Consider the following 21,779-nt stretch of genomic DNA (forward strand, 5'->3'; position numbering starts at 1 on the left):
TCAAACTACTCCAAACATCTATGTTCATAAATACAGGAAAAGGCTATTCTCAGCCCTCATCAGAGAAGCCTTCATTTGCAGTGAACGAAGAGACTCAGAAGTGCACAAGAATAAAGGACAAAGTTTGATCTCGTCAATAAGAAGACATTTACACCTTAATATAAAGGCTGAGAAAACATGGAGATGACTTGAAAAATTGTATGAGCCAGAAGGTAAGGAAAAGGGCTGTGAAATAACACCAAGGCATGGCATGGTCATAGAAATATAAACTCACTGAAGGTCCATTTACTGACATGAGCCCTATACTAGTAGAGTGTACCCAATTGTCAACTATGATGGAGAAGGGGCTCAGTGTGTGCCACCGCTTACTGCTGAACTATTGGGAACTAATGATTACAGGGGAAGGAGATACATAGAGTCAAGTTGGATGCCCACTGGTGCGCTCACTGGGCTCCAATGTATACTTCCAAGTCAATGGACACACAGATGATAATTGTTAAACTCTGTGAGATTTTAAAAAGTCATGAATATGATAAAGAGATTCATCTAAAAAAGGCCACAGCTATGGGTAATAGGGATAAAAGAAAAGTCATGATGCAGATAGGGAGAGTAATCAAAAAGCAGTGTATACATGTGTGAAATTTTAAAAAAATACATGGGGAAAAAGCAAATATTTCCAAACTTAAAACAAACATATGCACATAATTCTGGCTATTGGAAAAATTTACCTTTTGTGAACTGATGAAAGAGATGGGGTTGTAGATTTTATCTAACTTAAAATCTTGGTAGAGACAAATATTTCCAAGGGCAGGCAGAGATATAATTTATCATTTACCTAGGTAACAGACAGGTAAGAAAAATGCAACTATATTTTTAACAAGTTGCTAAAAGCCTAGTGCTGTCCAGCATGAAAATATAGAATGACTCAGAATGACAGTGACAAAGGGAATCGTTAATCACTCAAGGTAGCTGCTCCGTGTTTGACTGTGTGGCTCTGAAAGGTTAGGACAGGGCAAGATTCCAAGGAAAACATGCCAGAAAAAAAAAAGCAGTGTCTGTTATGGATGTGGTGGTGCACGCCTTTAATCCCAGCCCTCAGGGAGGCAGAGGCAGGCCGATCACTGTGAGTTGGAGGCCAGCCTGGGCTACAAAGCCAGTCTAGAACAGCCTGTCTTGAACAAAATAAAAAAGCTCTGGGTTCAATTCACAGCACAACAGAAAAATGACATGGTTTTGACATAACAAGGATTATGTGTAAATTATCACATAATTATAATTAGTATGTCAAAGTCTCTTATGAAAATAATAGACAATACAAAACAATAAAGATGGCATTAAAAAAGATAAACAAAGAAATGACCACGCACACAGTTTATCTTTACAGGCCTTTGCCCTCCCACCTTCCTTTTCTCCATACCTGATCTTTACCCTCATATCTCTCTGTGCTTCCTCTCCTACCTTGTTCCTTCTCTTCACTCACTACATCTGTCTATTCTATTTCCTCTTCTGAGTGATATTTAAGCATCCTTCCTTGGATCCTCTTTGTTACTTATCTTCTTTGGGTCTGTGCATTGTACTATGATTATGCTGTACTATATGGCTAAAATCCACTTATGAGTCAGTACATATCATGTGTATCTTCCTGGGTCTGTGTTGCCTCTCTCAGGACGATATTTCCTAGGTACATTCATTCCCCTGAAAATTTAGTGATTTCTTTGTTTTTAATAGCTTAGTAGTATTCCATTGTGTAGATACACCACATCAATTCTTTGGTTGAGGAACTTCTAGGTTGTTTCCGCAGTCTGGCGATTACAAATAAATCTTCTATGAACATAGTTAAGCAAGTGTCCTTGTTGTATGGTGGAGTACTTTTTGGATATACCTCCAGGATATCCTGAGAGTGGTATAGCTGGGTCTTGAGGTATCACTATTCCCAATTTTCTGAGAAAGCAGCAGATTGATTTCCACAGTGGTTGTACAAGCTTGCACTCCCTCTAGCAATGTAGGAGTGTTCCTCTTTCTCCACATTTTGCCAGCACGTACTGTCACTTGAGGTTTTGGTTTTTTTTTTTTTTAACCTTAGCCATTCTGACATGTATAAGATGGAATCTCAAAGTCCATTTGATGACTAAAGATGTTGAGCATTTTTAAGTGCTTCTCAGCCATTAGAGTTTGCTCTGTTGAGAATTCTCTGATTAGCTTTGTTTGCCATTTTTAATTGGGTTATTTTGTTTGTTGGTATTTAATGTTTTGAATATTTACATATTTTAGATATTAGCCCTTTGTCAGATGTAGGATTGGTTCTTGGAGACTATGAGGGGGACTTTGGTATAGACTCCAAGTATCATGAGACATAGAGACTGAACAGGACACCCTCTACCTAGGCAAGACTCCTAGTAGAGAGAGGGGAACATCAACCCACCCAAAAAAACTTCAACCCAAACTTTACCATGTCTACAAGATGTGCAAGGATAAAGAGAGCAGAGATTGAGGGAATGTCTAAACAATGCCTGGTCCAACTCAACACCCACCCCATAACACAGAGCCAATCCCTGAAACTATTAATAATATTCTGCTAGAGCTTCACTACTGAGTGCCAATGATGTAGGCCAGGCCTATTGCTTCAATTGTAAAATAGTTTGTGATATTGCATTGAGTGTCTGATTAACATGAAAGAAATTGCCAAAAGCATCTTTTAGCATGCATTAAGCATTCAATCTAGCATCATTTTGGTGGTACTGATGATACCACTGCTAGAATACAGACAAGAAGGGCTGGTGTTGAGCACAATGACCAAGTGGTGGCCATAAGGAGCCCAAACCAAGCATACCTGAATTCTGCTAAGAAATAGATGGCACATTTACTTCAAACTGTTAATTGTAGAGAGTTTGCCAGAAGCACCATGTGCTGATATCAGCTTAAGTTTCACAGAATTACAAGTGAAGCAGAATCTCTAGAGGCTCACAGTACTAGGGACCCCAGCCATAACATTCCCAATCACAGAGAGGAGGAAATAGAACTATGTTTCTAGAATGCAGAAAGCGTGGCAGATACATAAGAGGGACCATCCTGCAAAGCAGTGATGGAGAGATAATAAGGAAGTGGGCAGGGGAATGTACAAACAACCATGCTCTAACCTGCTCAGCTGCTCCCGCCACACTATGCTGAGTAAGCTGGGTCATTAGAGGCTGTGCAGTTACTATGGTTACATGTCTGGGTGTAAACCAAGTCAGAAATTGTGTTTTGTGGGGCAATATAAGACTGACCAGATATACAGGGGATCTAGAGTTGCATCTGAATTTCCCCAAGCTCATGTGTTACCAGTATCACAAAGGCAGAAATTAGTGTCTATGGTTTAACACATTGGGTGACCAGAATGGGACTCTGAAGTTTTCTGGACTAGAATTTAATCTTTGAGTTTCAACTAAGTGCATGATATTATACTCTTGAGTGCAACTTTGAAATGCACATGCATCTTTTGTTTTGTAACAATAGAAAGTTTTCCTTCACTGTAATTAATTTTTTTGAAGTTAAAAAAAATAATGCTCTGCTATGCTCGCAGAAAGGAGCCTAGCAGCGTGTTCCTCTAAAAGGTTTCTTCCAGCCGTGGTTCAAAACAGATGCTGAAACTCACAGCCAAGCATTGGGTGATGTGTACAGTCTTGTGGAAAAGTGTTGGGGTGGGGGCCTAAAGGTAGTAGGAGCTCCACAAGAAGACCAACAGAACAAACTAACCAGGCCCAGAGGGGACTCCTGAGACTGAAGCACTAACCAAGGACCATTCATGGACTGGACCTAGGCCCTCTACACAGATGCAGCCAATGAGTGGCTCACCCTTTATGCGGGTCCTCTAGTAGGAGCACCAGGGGCTGTCTCTTATGTGGACTCTGATGCCAGCTTTTTATCACTTCCTTCTGGCAGAACCACCTTGCCAGGACACAGGGGAAGACAATACTCAACAGTTCTGAGGTGACTTGATGAGGAGGATAGGATGGGAAGAGGGGACTCGCGTTTTCTGAGCAATAATGAGAGGGGAGAGTAGGAAGAAGGAGGGATGGGTGGGACTACGATCAGGATGTAAAGTGAAAAATAAATAAATAATAAAAAAGAGGTGAACACTATGTGAAAGTACCTTACAGACATGCTAAATGGAAAACAGTGTTTAAATGGACTCTATTTTAATGGCCTCGGTAACTCCAATACATACAGCCAGGGAAGAACTAATGAACTTGACGTAGGTCACTAGAAATTATCCAAATTGAAATATAAAGACAATATCAACAATAACAGAAAATCTTAGACTTCTTGGGAGGAAAGTATGAAAACATTAAAAGTACTAACATGTTAACATTACCAGGAAACTGGGACAGAGGGGAAGGCATCCTATTGGGACTCTAAATGAGAGACGCATGGGAGAACAGCAAAATAAAAGGATCCAGAGGGTCCTAGAAATCTACAAGTAGAACAATATGATAGGCAGATTTGGGCCCAGGGGTCCCGCTCAAACTAAGGCACCAGCCAAGGACTATACAGGAGGTAAACTTTAAACCCCTTCCCAGATCTAGCCAATGGTCAGAATATTCTCCACAGTTGAGTGGAGAGTGTGATATGACTTTCTCACGTACTCTGGTGCCTCACATTTGACCATGTCCCCTGGAGGGGGAGACCTGGTGGCACTCAGAGGAAGAACAGCAAGTAGCCAAGAAGAGACTTGATACCCTATGAGAATATATAGGGGGACGTAATCCCCCTCAGGAACAGTCATAGGGGAGGGGAATAATGGGAAAATGGGGGGGGGGAGGAATGGGAGGATACAAGGGATGGGATAAACATTGAGATGTAACAAGAATAAATTAATAAAAAAAAAACTAGAAATAGAAAAGAAGTAATGGTTGAATAAATATTTTCTAAATGATAGCCAAAAACTATTCAAATTTACTCAATAGGCTGCCACAAATCCAAGAAGCAAAATTACCATCAATTAGAATAAATTGGATATTTCACTATGGAGAATTTTCAATAAAGTTTTTACTAGACTACATGGCAGCATCGTTTCAGATTGTTCCATCACAGTAACATTATAACTTGTTTTCCTTCTTCAATTTTTATCAGCTCTTAAAGGAAAACTCTGGTGTAGTAAAGTTATACATCTTGGCAGCTGGTGAGAGGAAGATAATTGATAAGAATAGAAAATGTAGAAAAACCAAAAAACAGTGTGTGTGGGGGGGGTGGGAATGGACAGAGAAAGAGAGAGGAGGGCGGGGCAAAGACAGAGACAGACAGAGATATGAGGAAAGAGATTATATAAATGATGATAGATAGATAGATAGATGATACATATACATGCATATTTTAAGTACTCAGGCAAAATATTTCTAAAATGTCGAAACAGCAAGTTTAACTTTTTAGAGGTGGTTTCCTTTGAATTGAAACATTCTGTCTCTAGATCTATAACAATAATAAAACCAATATGGTACTACTGAAAAATAAAAAGACACAATGCTCAATGACCTAGAGATGAGAATCCACATATAAACCACACTCCTACACCCATCTTTTATTTGAAAAAGAAGCCAGTAATTCATAGAGAAAACATAGCATCTTCAACAGGGTCAAACTGAATATTTACATGTAGGAGAATAAAACTAGATTTTTACATCTCATCCTGCACAAAACTCAACTCCAAATGGATCAAAGACCTCAACATAAAATCAAAACACCCTTACCTGATAGAGAAGAAAGCAAAGAATGCGCTTAAATTCATTAATACAAGAAAGGACTTTCTGAACAACAGCGCCATAGGGTAGACATTAAATATATTAATAAATGGGAACCTCATGAGACTAAAAAGCTTCTGCACAGTAAACAGCGCCATCATTTGAGTGAAGAGGTAGCCTACAGGATGGAAAAGAAGCATTTGGTGACTATTCTGCAGATGGAGGGTTAACATTTATTATATACAAAAGTCCTCAAAAACTAAGCATCCAGAAAACAAACTATCAAATTTGAAAAAATGGGACCTGCGACTAAACAGAAGATTCTCAAAAAGATTAAATACAAGTGACTGAGAAACACTTTATAAAAGGTTCCACATCCTTAGCCATTGGAAAAATGCAAGTGTAAACTACTTTGAAATAAAACACATGACAGAAGAAGTTGGCAAGCATGCAGGAAAACAGGAACACATATTCACTCTTAGTGGGTGTGCAATCTGGTGCAACCAACTATGGAATCAGTGTGGACCTTACACAAAAGCTAGAAATATACATACCACACAACCCCACTGCATTATTGGGCATATACCCAAAGTTTCTGTATCTTACTTTAGAGGTACTTGCTCTTCCGTGTTCATTGTTGCTCTATTCACAACAGCCAGAAAATGAAAACAGCCCAGATGTCCATGAACTGATGGATTGATAATGACAACACTTATACAATGAGTGATTATTCAGCTCATGAGATAAACATCATCGTGAAATTTGCCAAAATGGTTGAAGCTAGAAATAATCATTCTGAGGAAAGTAACCAAAACTCAAACATGACATGTTTTCCTACTCTCATTTATGGACTTTAGTTTTTAACCTTGATATTTGTGCTTCATTTGGAATATAAATAGAAGTTAGAATATTAACATGGGGAGTGGGTAGGAAAGCACTTTTCGAGAAAAGGATAATAGAATGTGTTGATATAAAGGGTGAAAGTAAAAAGTAGGATAGAAAGGGTGACAAACTCTAAAACCTTTTTTAAAAGGTCAGTTTTATTATTGTACTTGAGAGTCTGTCTAGCAAATTATTATTACTGCAAACATTCTTTTCCCTCATGGAGTAGTCAATTGAAGTTTATTGTTACTCTTTAAGACTTTACACTAAGCTGGGCATGGTGGTGCACGCCTTTAATCCCAGCACTTGGGAAGCAGAGGCAGGTGGATCCCTGTGAGTTCGAGGCCTGCCTGGTCTACAAAAGTGAGTCCAGGATATCCAGGACTGTTACACAAAGAAACCTTGTCTCGAAAAACCTAAAACAAAAAACAAAAAACAAACAAAAACCTGTATACTATTTCTGACAGATGGTCTTCAGTAACCGACATCTGCTCCACTCCTGTAGGGAAAAATCTATATACTTTCTGTACCCATATTTAGCTGTCTGTGTAAAAATGGAACAGTGGGCTCATATATTTGAGCCTAATTGACGGTCTTATTTGGGGAACTGTTTGGGAAGGGTTGGGAGGTGTGGCTTTGTTGAAAGAGGTAAGGCACTTTGAGGCATGGGCCCCATCTCAAATTGCTTACTGCCTACAGAACAGAAAGTAAACTCTCAGCTACTGGTCCAGTGCCACAGCTGCCTGGCCTCCAAAATGTTCCCAGCCATCATGGTCATGGATTCACCTTCTGAACTGGCAATCGTGCCCTCAATTAAATACTTTCCTTTAAATGTTTCCATCATCATGTTGTCTCTTCATAGCAATAGAATAGTAATTAGTATTATTACTAATTATTATAAATAGCAATATATAATGGAACTTCTATTCATCTTGCTCTTTCCTTGGGAAATTTATATGTTCCATAAAAAATGCATTTAACCACCTACAGTGTAAGGTCTGAGATTAAGATTTGATGCTATTTACTCTGTTTGAATCTAGTAAAATAAAACATTCAATGGCCCAGATTAAAGTTCTCTTTTCTTATTGTTAGACAGCCTTCCTTACTGAAGGAAATTGGCAGTGTGCCTGATGGTCCATGAATAGCAGTATTTAGTTTCTTGCCATCTTGCAGCATTATTCAAATAATCTAATTACATTGTCCTGGGAGAAACAGTGGCCACCCTCCACAGTGCTATCATGACTTCTACCCAAAAAAACTACTAATTGCTCACTCTGTGTCTGAGTGGAATACTCACGTGGCTTGGTGTGCAGTTGTGAGTTCTCTTTGTTGTGAGTGCATATGGCTGATTACTGCCATTAATCTTGTTTGTTCATTAAAAGTTGTGTTGTTTTCACCTCAGGACGATTTCACAGTTTGGAACTAAGATGTAACACAAAAGTCATGTGCTAAAAGGTTCAGTCACCAGCCTGTGGCATTAAAAAGAGGTAGGGACTTTAGGAGAAGGTTTCTAATAGCAGGACATTAATTCATTTGAAGACTGTCCTTGAAAGAGATATTCCAACAGCTACCCTTGCTTCTCTTTGTCTTTGCTTCCTGGTCTCATAGTTTGTTCCACCTGCCGTGATGTGCTCACTTCACAGGCCCAAAGCAGTGGAGATACCTGACAAAGACTACTTAAAATAATGAGCAATAAATCTTTCTCTATTATGAGATTGCTACCCCTTGTCTTTTTGTTTTAGAAAAGGAAAATTAACACAGTAACCATTGCACCCTTAATGATAAAATAAACAGAACATGCTCAAAAGACTCTACCATTCATTATACGATTCAGGAGTCATTTTAATTGCATACGAGGTATGTGGACTAACACTTTCCATGAGGGAAGAACATTACCTTCCATATCTGTATACCTTTCTCTTCCTCCCTTTCAACCCTCATTATAAATTTATTTTCTACCTTCCTGGTTGTATTTTAAATGGTTCTTTCAACTCTGCTACCATATTTCTAAATGGATAGTGACAGAATTATGGCCCTCTGGGAACCAGCCAATTTGACTGGAACACAAAACTGCACACTCAGCCAAGCATGATGTCAGAATTGTTAATCAATGCTGAGAGCAAGCCTTCAACATTCCTTTCCCTAAGTCCCAATTATGGAAAAGTATACCATTGGTTTTGCCCTTTGGTCAGGTCTTTTTTCTTTTCTATAAAATCAGCCTGCTGGTAACTTCTGACATACCTGGTTTGTGATAGAATGCCACTCTTCATTTCAATTTTTAACACTTAGAAATTTTCACATTGTCTTAAGGGAAAAAAACAGTTTCAATCATTTAGGCCTTTCTGAAACACCTTTGTCTTCTTCTAGTGGCAGTGCATTTCAGAAAGGCCTAAATGATTTTTCCCCTTAAGTAGGTTACCTATTCATACAAAGTTATAAAGTCCACAGAATTGTTTATTTATTTGAAGGCATTTGTACTTCCAAGGCGTCCTGGCTCATAGTTGTTTTTGTGTTTATTTTGCTTTTCTATCTGGAACTCTCTATATTATAGCCTAATTGTCTTTATACTGATCTGCTCGGAGAATATGCTCAGCTCTGCGGGGAACTAGTCTAGACTGTGTCTTTCTCTGAGTTTCCCCCTTCCAGTGCTGACTACCAATAAGATACATAGGATAGGCCACACACTCAATTTAATAGAAAGCAATAGTACTTGCTTATATTTGAGTTCAAATATTGATGAGAGCCCAGTGTCTTTTACCCAGATACTTTTTAATTTTTAAAATCTCGAAGAGAGTTTCAAGCTCTTGCTGATAATCACATTCCAGCCATTGTGCTAAGCTGAGAAGGTGATTTAACAATCTCTCACCCCATACCAGTCCATCCTCTGTCCTCTCCTCTGTACCAGTGAGACTGGAGACTTACAAATTACATTTAAATTAGGTTAGCTCACTTCCTTGATACACAACTGTGATTGGCTAACAGGAAATCATATTGGCAAATAAAAAGGAAAGAGAGCTCCATTTGCTCCAATAGGCTAGCACTTAATGGATTTGGTGGGGGTTAGCATTTAAATCAGAGGATCACAGAGTTCAGTTAAATAAGCAGCATGGACAAGTTTCAGCAGTTCCAAGTGGCCTTTGTGGTTATAGGGGTTTAAATGAGAAATGGCCCCATCTCGGGTAATTTACATCTTAGCTCCCAATTGGTGGCACTGTTGAGAAGGTTGTTCTAGAGGAAAAAGTGACTAAGGGTTTTAGGATGTCATGGTCTCACCTCACATACACGTTGTTCCCTCTGCTACCTGTGTCTAGCTGGAGAGATAATATTTCAACTTCCTGCCCCAGCCACTTGCCACCATGCCCCATTGCCATCAAGGTCTTTCTCCTGGAACCACAAGTTGATATGAATGAAGTCTTTCTTTCATAAGTCACTTTTGGTCATGATGCAACAACAAACCGTAACTCATATGCTGCTCCAGTGTCTCCAATAGGACACCTGTATGTGTAGGGTAATGAACTCTACTCCACAGATACCAGATTTTGATTTTATATGACTACCATTATTTCACTTTCTTTTTGACCGAAACTTTCTCCTGATTTTCATTTTTTGAAACGTTGATGGGTCTAGTGTCTTGCTTTTAATTCCTTCTGTTGAAAATTGTATATTTCTAGGTGTACATTTTCCATATATGTCTGTTTTTATTCATGGGCTTATATGAAAAACAGTAGGTCAAATCGCTGTGATGTAATGCTATCGTCTCCGGCCATAAACAAAAATGGTCTGTGTGGATATCAATGTATGTTATCTTGCGAAGAGAAGGCCTCATTGCACTTACACAAGGTTACACTTGAAGTGGAAAAGGAACCGTTGATTTAGTGATGCTACTTGCCTGTTGACCTTCTCTTATTGATCCATCAGCAATAAAGTAGAATCAGTTTGCACAATGTTTAATAGAAGAGACATTTCCTCTGTATATTTGAAGGACATGTTCTCACTTGTATCTGGGAATTTATACAATGGATTTTATTTCTTCCTTTTCCCACGTTTCCTGCAGATGACTAAATGTTGCAATTTTAGGATTTTTTAATATCACCATTCTTGTCTCAATCCTTACCTAAGCCAAGAGGTTCACAAGTGTATTCGACTTCTCTTTGACTCTCTTTCTCCAACTTAATGTCTTCTGAGAACATCCTGTGCTGACAAAGAAAGCTCTTCATGTCCCTGCAAGTAGTCCTATCATCTTAGTCAACATTGCTTCATTAGAGTATGGCTCAGAAAAGCCAGATAAGCTGTTGTGTGCCTGTATTGCCAGTGTCTGAGAGACGGAGGCTGGGGGGGGGGGCAGTGTGTGGGGCAGGCGATTGCCATGAGTTTGAGACCATCCTAAGAATCACAGTGACTTTCAGAAAATTTAAGTTTTTTCAAAGATAACTGTTGAATTATTTCAAAGACTCAAGGAGCTACACTGCTCCCTATTTTCACTAATACAAGGAGCATAAATGCATAAAGAATAGTCTTGTTTTAAATCTGAAGAGCTGACATTTGCTTGTAAAAATTAAGGCATATAAGGACAGAAGCATATGAAGAAGAGCATGGATCCTACACCACACACTCTTCCCTCAGGAATAACACCTGCTGTCCCTTCTCTTGCAGTGAGAAAGACAGATGTATGATGGCAGTTCCCATACAGAAGGATGTGTCTGTCTGGAGAAGGTTGTGTTTATGCCACAGATATTTTATCACCATTGACATCTGAGTGACAAATTGAAAGTGGTAAGTTTCACTTTCATATGCAATGGTATCAATTATATACCTTGCCTCACCATTGTAACTCTTTCCCAAGTTATATATGTTGTCCCAATTGTGTCTGGCCATGACCTAGATAAGTAAATTATTCTCTAAAATGTGAAACATTGTTATGGAGTTTCCTAACAATAATGTAAGAGTGTGTAGTGCTTTTCTGTTGTGGCCTTTACACTGGGGACAAGAACATTTGCCAAAAGTTACTTTAGAAAGTCAATTCTCAGTAAATGTAATAAAAGTATAAATATAGACTGATTTTGCTTGGAAAATGAATCAACTTTTACATAATTTCACCTAGATGAAATTGAGGCTTTAGAGATTTGAAATTCCAATCAAATAATCTGATCTAAAATAAATGTAAATGCTGTGATAAGTGAATAAATTACACATTTGTGCAATGATAAATGGCAGTTATTGAATTCACCTAAGCAACATCAACCAATAAATTCTGAACACATTGGGAAGTAGGAAAATTACACTTGATTACCTATCAGCAGATCCCAGGGGAAATGTTTTAAAGGTTATGGAAATTGCAGGGCATGGTAAGTGGCTGTGGATGCCAATATATTTTTACATGAGTATTTGGTTACTCTGACTCTTTGCTCTTGTAAAACTAAATTGCAACTCAAAATTGAAGTTTATTAAATGCCATCTCCACAAAACGTTTTAAGGCCTATCTGGCACCTCAGACGATAATTAACTGCTACGTAGGTGAGCCTTTTTGCCAGTCTTTGACATGTGACCTGTAAATGTTTACATAAGATTTACACCCTTCTTCATGAGTTTGTTTCCCCCTCTTTAGATATGGGTGTTTATTAATTTGAGAAGTTTGACGAATTATGCTTGATTATTTTGAAACAAGAAAAAATAAACAATGAGACTTTCTTTAATCAAAATTGTTTTTCCTTGATGCAACAACTGCTTGATTACTAAACTCAGTAACACAATAGAACTATCTAAAATATTCTTTTCCTTTTCTGTTCCAGCCTATATTCTACATGAAGTGACTTAGGAAAAGAATAGTTCAGCACGGCAGTTTGTAAAGAACAGCACAAGGCTTAGGCAGATAATCCATTGCATTTAGTGACAAGTGTTCATGAGTGAGCCTCTGTCAGTCACTCACTATGTGCAAAACTCTATTTAAAATTACAGTGACAGAGATGAATTAAGCACACACTTATAAGTTTCTGATTTATTAAGAAAATTACAAATGATACAAATAATATGACAGGAGTGAACATGACAATCATTGAAATACGTAAAATGACATGGTCATAGAAATTTTAGTTGAAAATGTGGGGGTTATGAGTGAAACTGCTTTCAGGGACCATATTTTGTTATATGTGTGTGTGTGTGTGTGTGTGTGTGTGTGTGTGTATACATATATATACCAGTTTCTGTCAATTTGACATTATTTAAAAATATTATTGTTTCAAATATAACTGAGATGAAGATCTGAAATGGGATTGCTTTGTGTTAAGTGTAGTTCCTTTAAAAGAGTAAGAGAGAGATTTCAAGAATAGACCATGATGGATGGCAAATGTGGAGATTGGAGTCATACAAGACAAGAAACCAGATAGCAACCAGTGCTTAAAAAGGCAAGCAGAGGTTCTACTCCAGACCCCGATGTTAATGTGTCCTGGGTAACACTTGGATTGTAGGTTGCTAGCTCACAGAGGAGCAGCACAGTAAATTCATAGTTTTTAGAGCAATAGTGGTTTTATTGTTGTTGGGGTTTTTTGTTGTTGTTGTTTCTTTGTTTGTTTGTTTGCATTTCTACAGATCCAGGAAACTAATAGAACAATTTCCAAGACAAAGTTTGAGTTGTTATCAAGAGAGACACTTAGTATCAAGATGAAAACCCTAGGGAAGCGAGATTATTTTCAGATACCTAGAAACTGCTGGAAAGAGGGCTGTACAATGTCAACATCACAGGCAGAGGAGCATCTGAGTAGAGATCAGGGGCTCCCTCGGGACAGAGGAGATTGGTTTTTTTCAGTATTTTGGAAGGTTAAATGAATTACAGAAGGGAGCAAAAGGAAGCAGGAAAGAACAGATTGATATAGAGGGTAAAGTGAGGAAACAGAAATTGTGGAAAGGAACATAAAACATTAAGAATGCACATGGACGTCATTGGCAGAGAAACTTCAAGGAGCTGGATCAGAATGAGGTGACAAAGGCTAAGACAAGCGAATGAGCCTGGTGACCACTAGGTTGCACAGAATTCATGCCCACCAATCGCCGCATTTGCATGAGGTTCTCGTAGGACAATAAACAATTTTATTATTTTTAAAAATTTCTTTATAAAGCAGTTGCTTTCCCACAATTGCTTTTTTGATAAATTTTTCTGCATGGGAATTATTATGTTAGCTTTCTTCTCTGAAAAACTGAATCAACTAGTGAAATAATTTTACATTATCTAGGAAACGCTGTGTTATTCTTTCCTATTTTTCACTTGCCCATTGCAATCCTCCAGTAGTAATTTTTTAAAAATGTAAATTTGTTTTTATTAAGATGTATGCTGTTATTTGAATAGGGAATATGTTTGCTGCAGAATGAAGTATTAAATTTTGGACTCGGACTGGTGGCACTACACTGGAAACTTTAGATGGCAGAGCCTAGTTGGAGGAAGCAGGTTACTGATCACATTATTTATAGTTAAATTTTTTTCATTCTGGCTTTTATGATTATTTAAACATCTAACTTGTTTCTGAATGGAATAAGGGCTTTCAGAGATCATAATTTTATATGCAATACATCTTTGAAAATAATATGCCCATATACAGTAAGCCTTTATATCTGGTTTATTTATGTGAGGGGAGGGAGGATTGTAACACACAAGAGAGGGACTATAACAAGTAGATACATGTTTGCTGTTATTACATGGGCTCAATTTCTTCCTTGTTCTAGCTGTCTTTTATCTGCCACAATACAAATAGCATCTTTTTGTTTATTTGTTTGTTTGGGTTTTGGCATGATCTTGTTGCTAATCATGAGGTTGAACTTTACCACATGATGGATATGACCCTCAGGTACTATAGACCAAAATATTTTCCCCTTAACTTGATCTCTTAAATGTTTTGGTTATATATATATTTAAAAAGCTAACTATTATATAATTTCTCATAATTTTCAAAATAATTTTTGTTACAAATTGAGGAATTTTATATAAGCAAGGGTTAGTAATACATTCCAGTACTTTTAAACTTAGTCACAACATTTCATAGACTGAAACATCCTCTAATTAAATCATGACTGCTACAAAGGTCAACACATAAGAAAATTCTAGTAATCTATGCGTCCTTGTATGTTATAATCCTTTTAAATAAATTTAAAATATATTGTTTTATAATGATAAAGCTATCTACAAATGTAGAGAGAAAAGATCTTTGATGTAAACCCATAGTAAATTTATCTGACTCAGATATAGTAAATTTTAAGAATAGATTTTTGAGTAATAAAACCATTTGTATGTGCATTATTTTGTTTTCTTTTAAAGTATAATTGAAGTAAAGTTAGTAAACAAAAGTTATTCATATGAAATGAGCATATGTTAATGAACTTGGGCATTTCCTCATACCAACAATACCACCATCATCATAATCAGGATGTTAAAGTGCCCATCACTTCAAAAAGATCTGTTGGTGATGTTTTGTCTTTGTGGCAAGAATCTGACTCAAGCTCTATCTTCTTCATAGATGTTAAGGTATCCAAAACTTTTAGTTATCTGTAGGTACAACTATTTTGAACAGCAGAATTTATTCATATGGCATATTGAAGCTTTAGGCACATTGAACAGATTTCTATTTCCTCCGCAGCTCCACCTCCCAGAGGGGACAATTATTCGACACTCTGCTTGTAGTAAACTATTTTATGTCCCTCATACAAGTGAAGGCACACGTTGTTTGTCCTTCTGTGACTTCATTCATTTAGCATAATGCCCTTCAGCATCGTTCCTGCCATCTCAAGGAGTAGGATTCCTATTTGCTCATTACAAAGAGTAGAATCATGTTAGAATAGCCAGGATGTCAAGAAAGAACTTAAAAACAAGGTGGAGAAAGAAAAAATAGGAAAAGGGGGAGAGAAATAAAGGAAGAAGGAGAGAAAGAGAGGCAGGGGAAGGAAAGGAAAGGAAAAAAAGAAGGAAGGGAAGGGGGAAAGAAGGAGGGAAAGATCCTAGTTTGTAAGATATGAAATTTTAGGTGGCACAAATATCCAAATTATGGCCAATTTCCATTCCAAGCTACCAAATGATTTTAAAATGGGCTTTAGAATTATGATTATTAAAAATCAACTCTTGCCAGCCCATCAGATTCAGCTCTCACAGATGCTGACACAGTAGTATACATATTTCTGTTTCATCAGGGAAAAATGGGATCGATGATAGATCCAGTAATGCTAGAAAGCTCATGTGTATGTTTCTGTATGAAATTCATTTGTAAATATTTAGCAAAGATACATTTTGGTGCAGGGTCTCACTATTCAGAGTGAGTTGACCTCTGCATAGGCCAGGCTGGCATCAAATTCCTGGTCCCCTACCCCATTCTCCACGCAATTGTTTGAAAGAAAGCAAGGGAGCTGACAATGAAAGATGCAAATACTTACATGATGAAGACGTATTGTCTTAGAATAAAAGTATCATAGAAATTTATTATTAACATTGTTTTCTATAAGACACCGATAAGAGTGTCTCACACAGCCCACACAGCTATACTCAGAGATGATAGCTCTTATAAACACTTTTGTCTAAAGTTAATTTACAGCCCAATCTTTTGTCAAGCATACACTGTTATTATTCCATGTTGTTCACTGGTGATAAGAGTATGCCTGGCTACAAAGTAAAGCATGATCCTTGCCTTAGATTGTGAGGTTTAGCTAAGGGAATATATTATTGTTCAGATGAACAGGGCACCACAGCCCATAAATAAGTAACAAAAATTCTCATAATGAAACACTTTTATTTTCTAGACAAACTTACAAGTTTCCCTCTTCCCAGCTACTCAACCCAAATCCATCATTCCATTACTCATTAATCTATTTCTTTTGCACACCAAACAACCACTTAGTACCTACCAGAAATCATGTTGGGCTTCAGCTAGAGTTTGCGGCCAATGAACCCTTGAAAAGAGGGACATTTTCCCCTTCAAAGGATTTATAGTTATAAGTATTGGAACCAGTTTCCTGAGTTGATTACAATTTAAACTAATGGCTCAAATCAATATTTGCCAGGTAAATTCACTCAAGAATTTTATTCACTATTGATACTGCCTCTTACCCAGACACTAAAAAAAATGAGTGTCCTTCTAGTCCCCAAGTCAACAGATAGTCTTCTTTGTCAGACTGAAAACTAGATACTAAGGGTGTAGCGTCTTCACAAGCCAGGCGGGCAATGATAGCAACCTTGTGGCTAGGGTGTTGATTTAGCCTGTCCTCCTCTTCCTCTCTGAAGCAATGCTAACAAGAAGGTTAGTTCCTCCCGCTTCTCTGACCTAAAATTGTCAAGCTGATCACTTGTTGCCCAGGACCCAGAATGCTTTGCAATTAAAATACATCTGCCCTTTTCTGGTGCATATTTTCCCTTTTGTAATTAGCTTGCATCTTTTGGTGTTCCAGTGACTCCTTTGCTCCTTGGTGATGACAGCTGTGACAGTTGTGATTAATAACACATCCAGATTGTGTTACAATAACCTGCTGTGTTCAGGATGACTTTGTAAGTGCACAGAAATTGCTGATGACAGAAAATATAACTAATTGCCTATCACTTAAAAATTTTAAATGGGTTTTTGCTCCTAAAAAGGAAAAGATCAAACATGTGTAAAATTACTGAAACAGTCTTCACAAAATAGTAATCTATTCTATAGGAGGTTCACACAAACAATCATAATTAGTTTCATTGCTTTATGAAATCGATGCTACCTATAAACCTTTGTATAACTGTGTGTATGTGTGTGTGTGTGCATGCTTGTTTGTAATATGTACTTGTTACTGTAGATGCATACATATCGAAGCATATATATGTGGTGGACTGAGTTCAATATCAATTGAATATCAATCACTCTTCCCCATTATTTTTTTCACCCAGAGTCTCTCAGAGAACCAAAAGTTCATTAATTTGGTTTGGCCAGCTGACTAATTATCTTAACCAACCTGTCTGCCTCCACAGGCCCAACCCTGAAGTTACAGACATACCCCACCACAGCTGGCTTTTAGTACGGATTCTGGGAATCCCTACCCATGTCTTCATTCTTGCATGCATGTATCTGGTACCTTAAAAGTCTTAAGAATATGTTTCTTTTTAACAGACCTTTCTAATCATTAGGCAACCCCTTTGTTCTCTCACCATTATCTGAAGTCTGACAACTTTGAAATATCACTAAAACAAAATAACTCTAAACATAAAAGCATCTTAACACAAGTTACCATTTTAACTTGCTTCTTAATTGCTGTGACAAACCATAATCACACAAATTTTGGCAAGTAAAGGGTTAATTTGGTCTATACTTCCATTTCATAGTCCTTTATTGAGGGAAGTTATTGAGGAGCTTGAAGCAGAAACCATGGAGGGCAGAAACCATGGAGGAATGCTGCTCACTACCTGCTCATCCTGGTTTGCTCAGCTGCTTCTTTTATGTGTATGGCCAAGACCATCTGCAACATTCACAGGGGCGTGGTCACTCTTACATCAATTAACAGTGATCAAAACGCCCCACAGACATGCTCACAGGCAGTCTGATGGGAGTGATTCTTCAATTGAGGGTCCTTCTTCCAGGTGTGTCAAGTTGACAACCAAGATCAGCTATCGTAAGCCTATTGCTAAGTCCTTAGGTATTTTGGAGCATGGCTTCTAATGGAACCAGAGGACTGTTCTCCCTCCCTCTTTTACCTTTCTGGGCTTGTGGTGAGATCATCTCTCTAAGCCATGTACATCTGTCATCATGTGCTGCATTTACAGGAAGCCCAAAACAATGGTTCACGTAATTATGGTCTAAAACCTCCTGAGCCATGAGGCAAATGAAAGTTTTCAGCTTACAATTCAATTGGCTTGCTTTGTTGTAGAGACAGAAACCTAACTGACACAGTAATGTGTAAGAGAACTGGGACAGATCACTGCTGTCTTCTATAGCTGTGATGAAGATTTCAAGACTACACATAACTTCCAAAGGTCTCCTTCAGGTAATATACTCCCTGGTTTTCAATCAAATGTTGTAAATCTGCTGGAAATAGCAAAATTGGCTCAGTCTTATGTTGGCATTCAAATCTCTCTGTATAATTTCTTACTTAAACCACACAATACAACAATAAATGTCACCTAGGTCTCCATTAAACCACTGACACTTTAGCATGGTCCTTAAACTTACTGGCAAATTTCTTGGAATGGTGTTGTATAGCAGTTCCCATAGAGATAGAAATCACCTATCTTGCAAGGAAAATCCATAAGGCATGGGACGTCACAGAGGTGGAGAAATAGCAGGATAATGTAAGAAGCTGGCAAGAAGCTTCAAAACCTCAGGAAGCAAGCAATGCAAGGCCTTCAGGATATCCATCTGGACCAGATAAAGCAAGCCCCTACCTTCCCAAACATATGCAAGAGCTGTAACGAGTGGTGAGAGATCGTCTCAGATGAACTGAACTGCATGGGAAATGATTAGACCAACGGAGCTACCTGAAAAGGACTGCCTAACATGTTAAACTGCCTCCACGTTGCACAGTGCACTCGAAGTTTCCAGCATATGCATGATGTCACCCATCCTGGATGAGTTTTCAGTGATACAACTGTCTTGGGATCGCTTCTGCTCCTATAAACAACCCTCACTTGTATTCCTGTAATCAACTCCAATGAAACTCATTGGTTCACAGAGTTGGACTTCTGGAGTAACCATACTTTGATCTGTTGTCAGGTCCTATCTGCTTTTGTCACATCTCATCAAGAATAGTGTCACACAAGCAATGACAACTTTAGCGTACAGCATATGTCAACATGATTTCAGGCTGCAGGGTTCTACAGAATATATTCTTTTTGTAACTTGGTCAATGCTCTAGTTGTCACAGTGACTTACCCTGTATCACTGGTACACCAAGATCCCATCCACAGAAATGCTGATTTGTGGCTGTCATACTCCTTTCCTAATCAGTGACTTCATAAAGGGCTGACTGACATTGGGACTCGGGAGTTTTATGCAGTGATTATAGGCAAGATTCATGGCAACTGCATCAACCATACCCTAGACCTTCCCTCAATCAGCCACAGCCAGGACTATTTCCTCACTTAACTTCTGTCACCTGCTTTATCTTTAAACATCATCTTCTTACATTTAGAAAAACTTGAACAACAATCCCAAGCTCAGGCTCTGTTATTAGGTGATTGTTTGGGAAGAGCTTTACTCTGAAGAACTACTCTACTGATTGAGGAATCTCCTGAATATGCTCTCCAACCATTGGAAAGACGGGTTCTCTTGCGTGGTCCTTGTTGGAGACCAGTGCTACAACAGGGTCCTAGAACTGAGGACAGATGTGTAACATCAACCAGAATTAAGACACTGGCCACCAGTTGATGTTCAAGCAAGTAGCCCCAAACAACTCACGCCATCTTCATTTCTACAATCACAAGCCTGAGGACCTGAACAGTGCCATTATTTTTTTGTTCAACATCACATCATTATTACAAAAGCCCTATATGTTCTCCAATATTTTCCCTTCCTCCTTCCCTCTCCCATCGGGTCAATTACCTCCAATCATATTTTGTGCCACATAGCACAAATTTCAGCAAGCCAAAAATGGATATGTATTTAAAAAATTAAACACATAATCTGTACTTTTGGGGCAATCATTAGTCTGCCTTTGTTCTATGAAACCTGTATAAATAAAAAATAGTACCTGTTGCTAGTCAGTCAGAGCTGCAGAAGTGGGTTTTTTTACTAGTCAGTCAGGGCTACAAGATTCCCCTGACCATTGCCTGATTCATTCCTTCCCTACTTCCCCAAATTCTTATCTCCTCAGTGGGCAATTCTGTCAGCAATGATCCTACCCTGGCTGTGTCTCCAGAAATGGCTGCATGAAAAAGACCAGAACAATTGTAAATGGTTGTCCAGCGGAGAGTGGTCAGCTCTTCTTTTTTAAGGCCCATGACGTGTGTGTGTATCAAAATGGATTATATATATATATTATACACACATATAACAATAATAATAAAATATTTTTATTTCATACATTTTTATTAATTTATTCTTGTTACATCTCAATGTTTATCCCATCCCTTGTATCCTCCCATTCTTCCCTCCCTCCCATTTTCTCATTATTCCCCTCCCCTATGACTGTTCCTGAGGGGGATTACCTCCCCCTGTATATGCTCATAGGGTATCAAGTCTCTTCTTGGTAACCTGCTGTCCTTCCTCTGAGTGCCACCAGGTCTCCCCCTCCAGGGGACATGGTCAAATGTGAGGCACCAGAGTACGTGAGAAAGTCATATCCCACTCTCCACTCAACTGTGGAAAATATTCTGACCATTGGCTAGATCTGGGTAGGGGTTAATAATAATAAAATTAAAAGATTCTATTAACTTGAGAGTAGGGGCACACATGGGAAGAGTTGAAGAGGGAAAGAGTACTGAGGACTGGAGGAATGAGAGGGAGGAGGAAAGAGATATAATTCTATTTTAATTAAAAACAGTTTAAAATTAAATAATTTTTTAAAAAATTTATTGAGCTGAAATTCAAAGCATGACAATTATCAAAGTTAATACTATTTTAAAATATCAACCTAAGTGCTAGGGAGATAGCTCAGTCCATTAAACTGCTTATGCCATAAGCATGAGAAGCCTACTCTCAGAGCCATATTAAAACAGACAAATAAACAAAAAACTGCACTGGAAGGCAGAGCCATATAGATCCTTTGGGCTTGCTGGTCAACATATCCAGGCTAAATTATTCAGTGACTCTGGAATCACTGAGAGACCGTGCAGATGGCTGTCTTTAAGAGCAAAACCCAAAGTTGACCTTTCACCTCTGTCTACATTCACACCACCTCACCTGAAAATATGCATTCACAGGCAAACATAAATGTACACAGACACACATACACTCCAAACCAAAAAAAAAATTTTAAATTCATCTTAGTAAAAGGAGTATATATGTTTTATTTTCTGAAAGAATTATTTAATTTGATTAGGATTAGCATTACCTATTTTAATGGTTTTGTCCTTGCAATTTGAAAGCATTTGTCTAAATACAATAGAGGAAGCCATTTATAAATTTTAACAACAGATAAAAAATTTAATCAATGCTTGGATATGTTTTTTCTAACTTCTAAAATATTTACAGTGAGAGTCAATAACTTAATTATAATTAGTAATTTAGCATGAGTTTCCTTTATTAAAAACAA

General features: G+C 38.0%; 1 long non-coding RNA gene across 2 annotated transcripts in view; it reads right to left on the bottom strand.

Moving 5' to 3' along the window:
- The window catches only part of LOC127205671 (uncharacterized), a 362,893-nt gene that overhangs the window by 335,276 nt on the left and 5,838 nt on the right, over window positions 1-21,779 (bottom strand). Inside the window, exon 1 of one of the 2 annotated variants that reach the window (XR_007832680.1) lies at window positions 20,780-20,889. The exons of the other annotated variant lie outside the window; for it this stretch is intronic. This is a non-coding gene — a long non-coding RNA (uncharacterized LOC127205671). Of the gene's footprint in view, window positions 1-20,779; window positions 20,890-21,779 lie in introns of those variants that run through there. 2 annotated transcript variants of the gene reach the window in all.

The sequence above is a fragment of the Acomys russatus genome, chromosome 22 (assembly GCF_903995435.1).
Source record: "Acomys russatus chromosome 22, mAcoRus1.1, whole genome shotgun sequence".
Classification (NCBI taxonomy): Eukaryota; Metazoa; Chordata; class Mammalia; order Rodentia; family Muridae; genus Acomys; species Acomys russatus.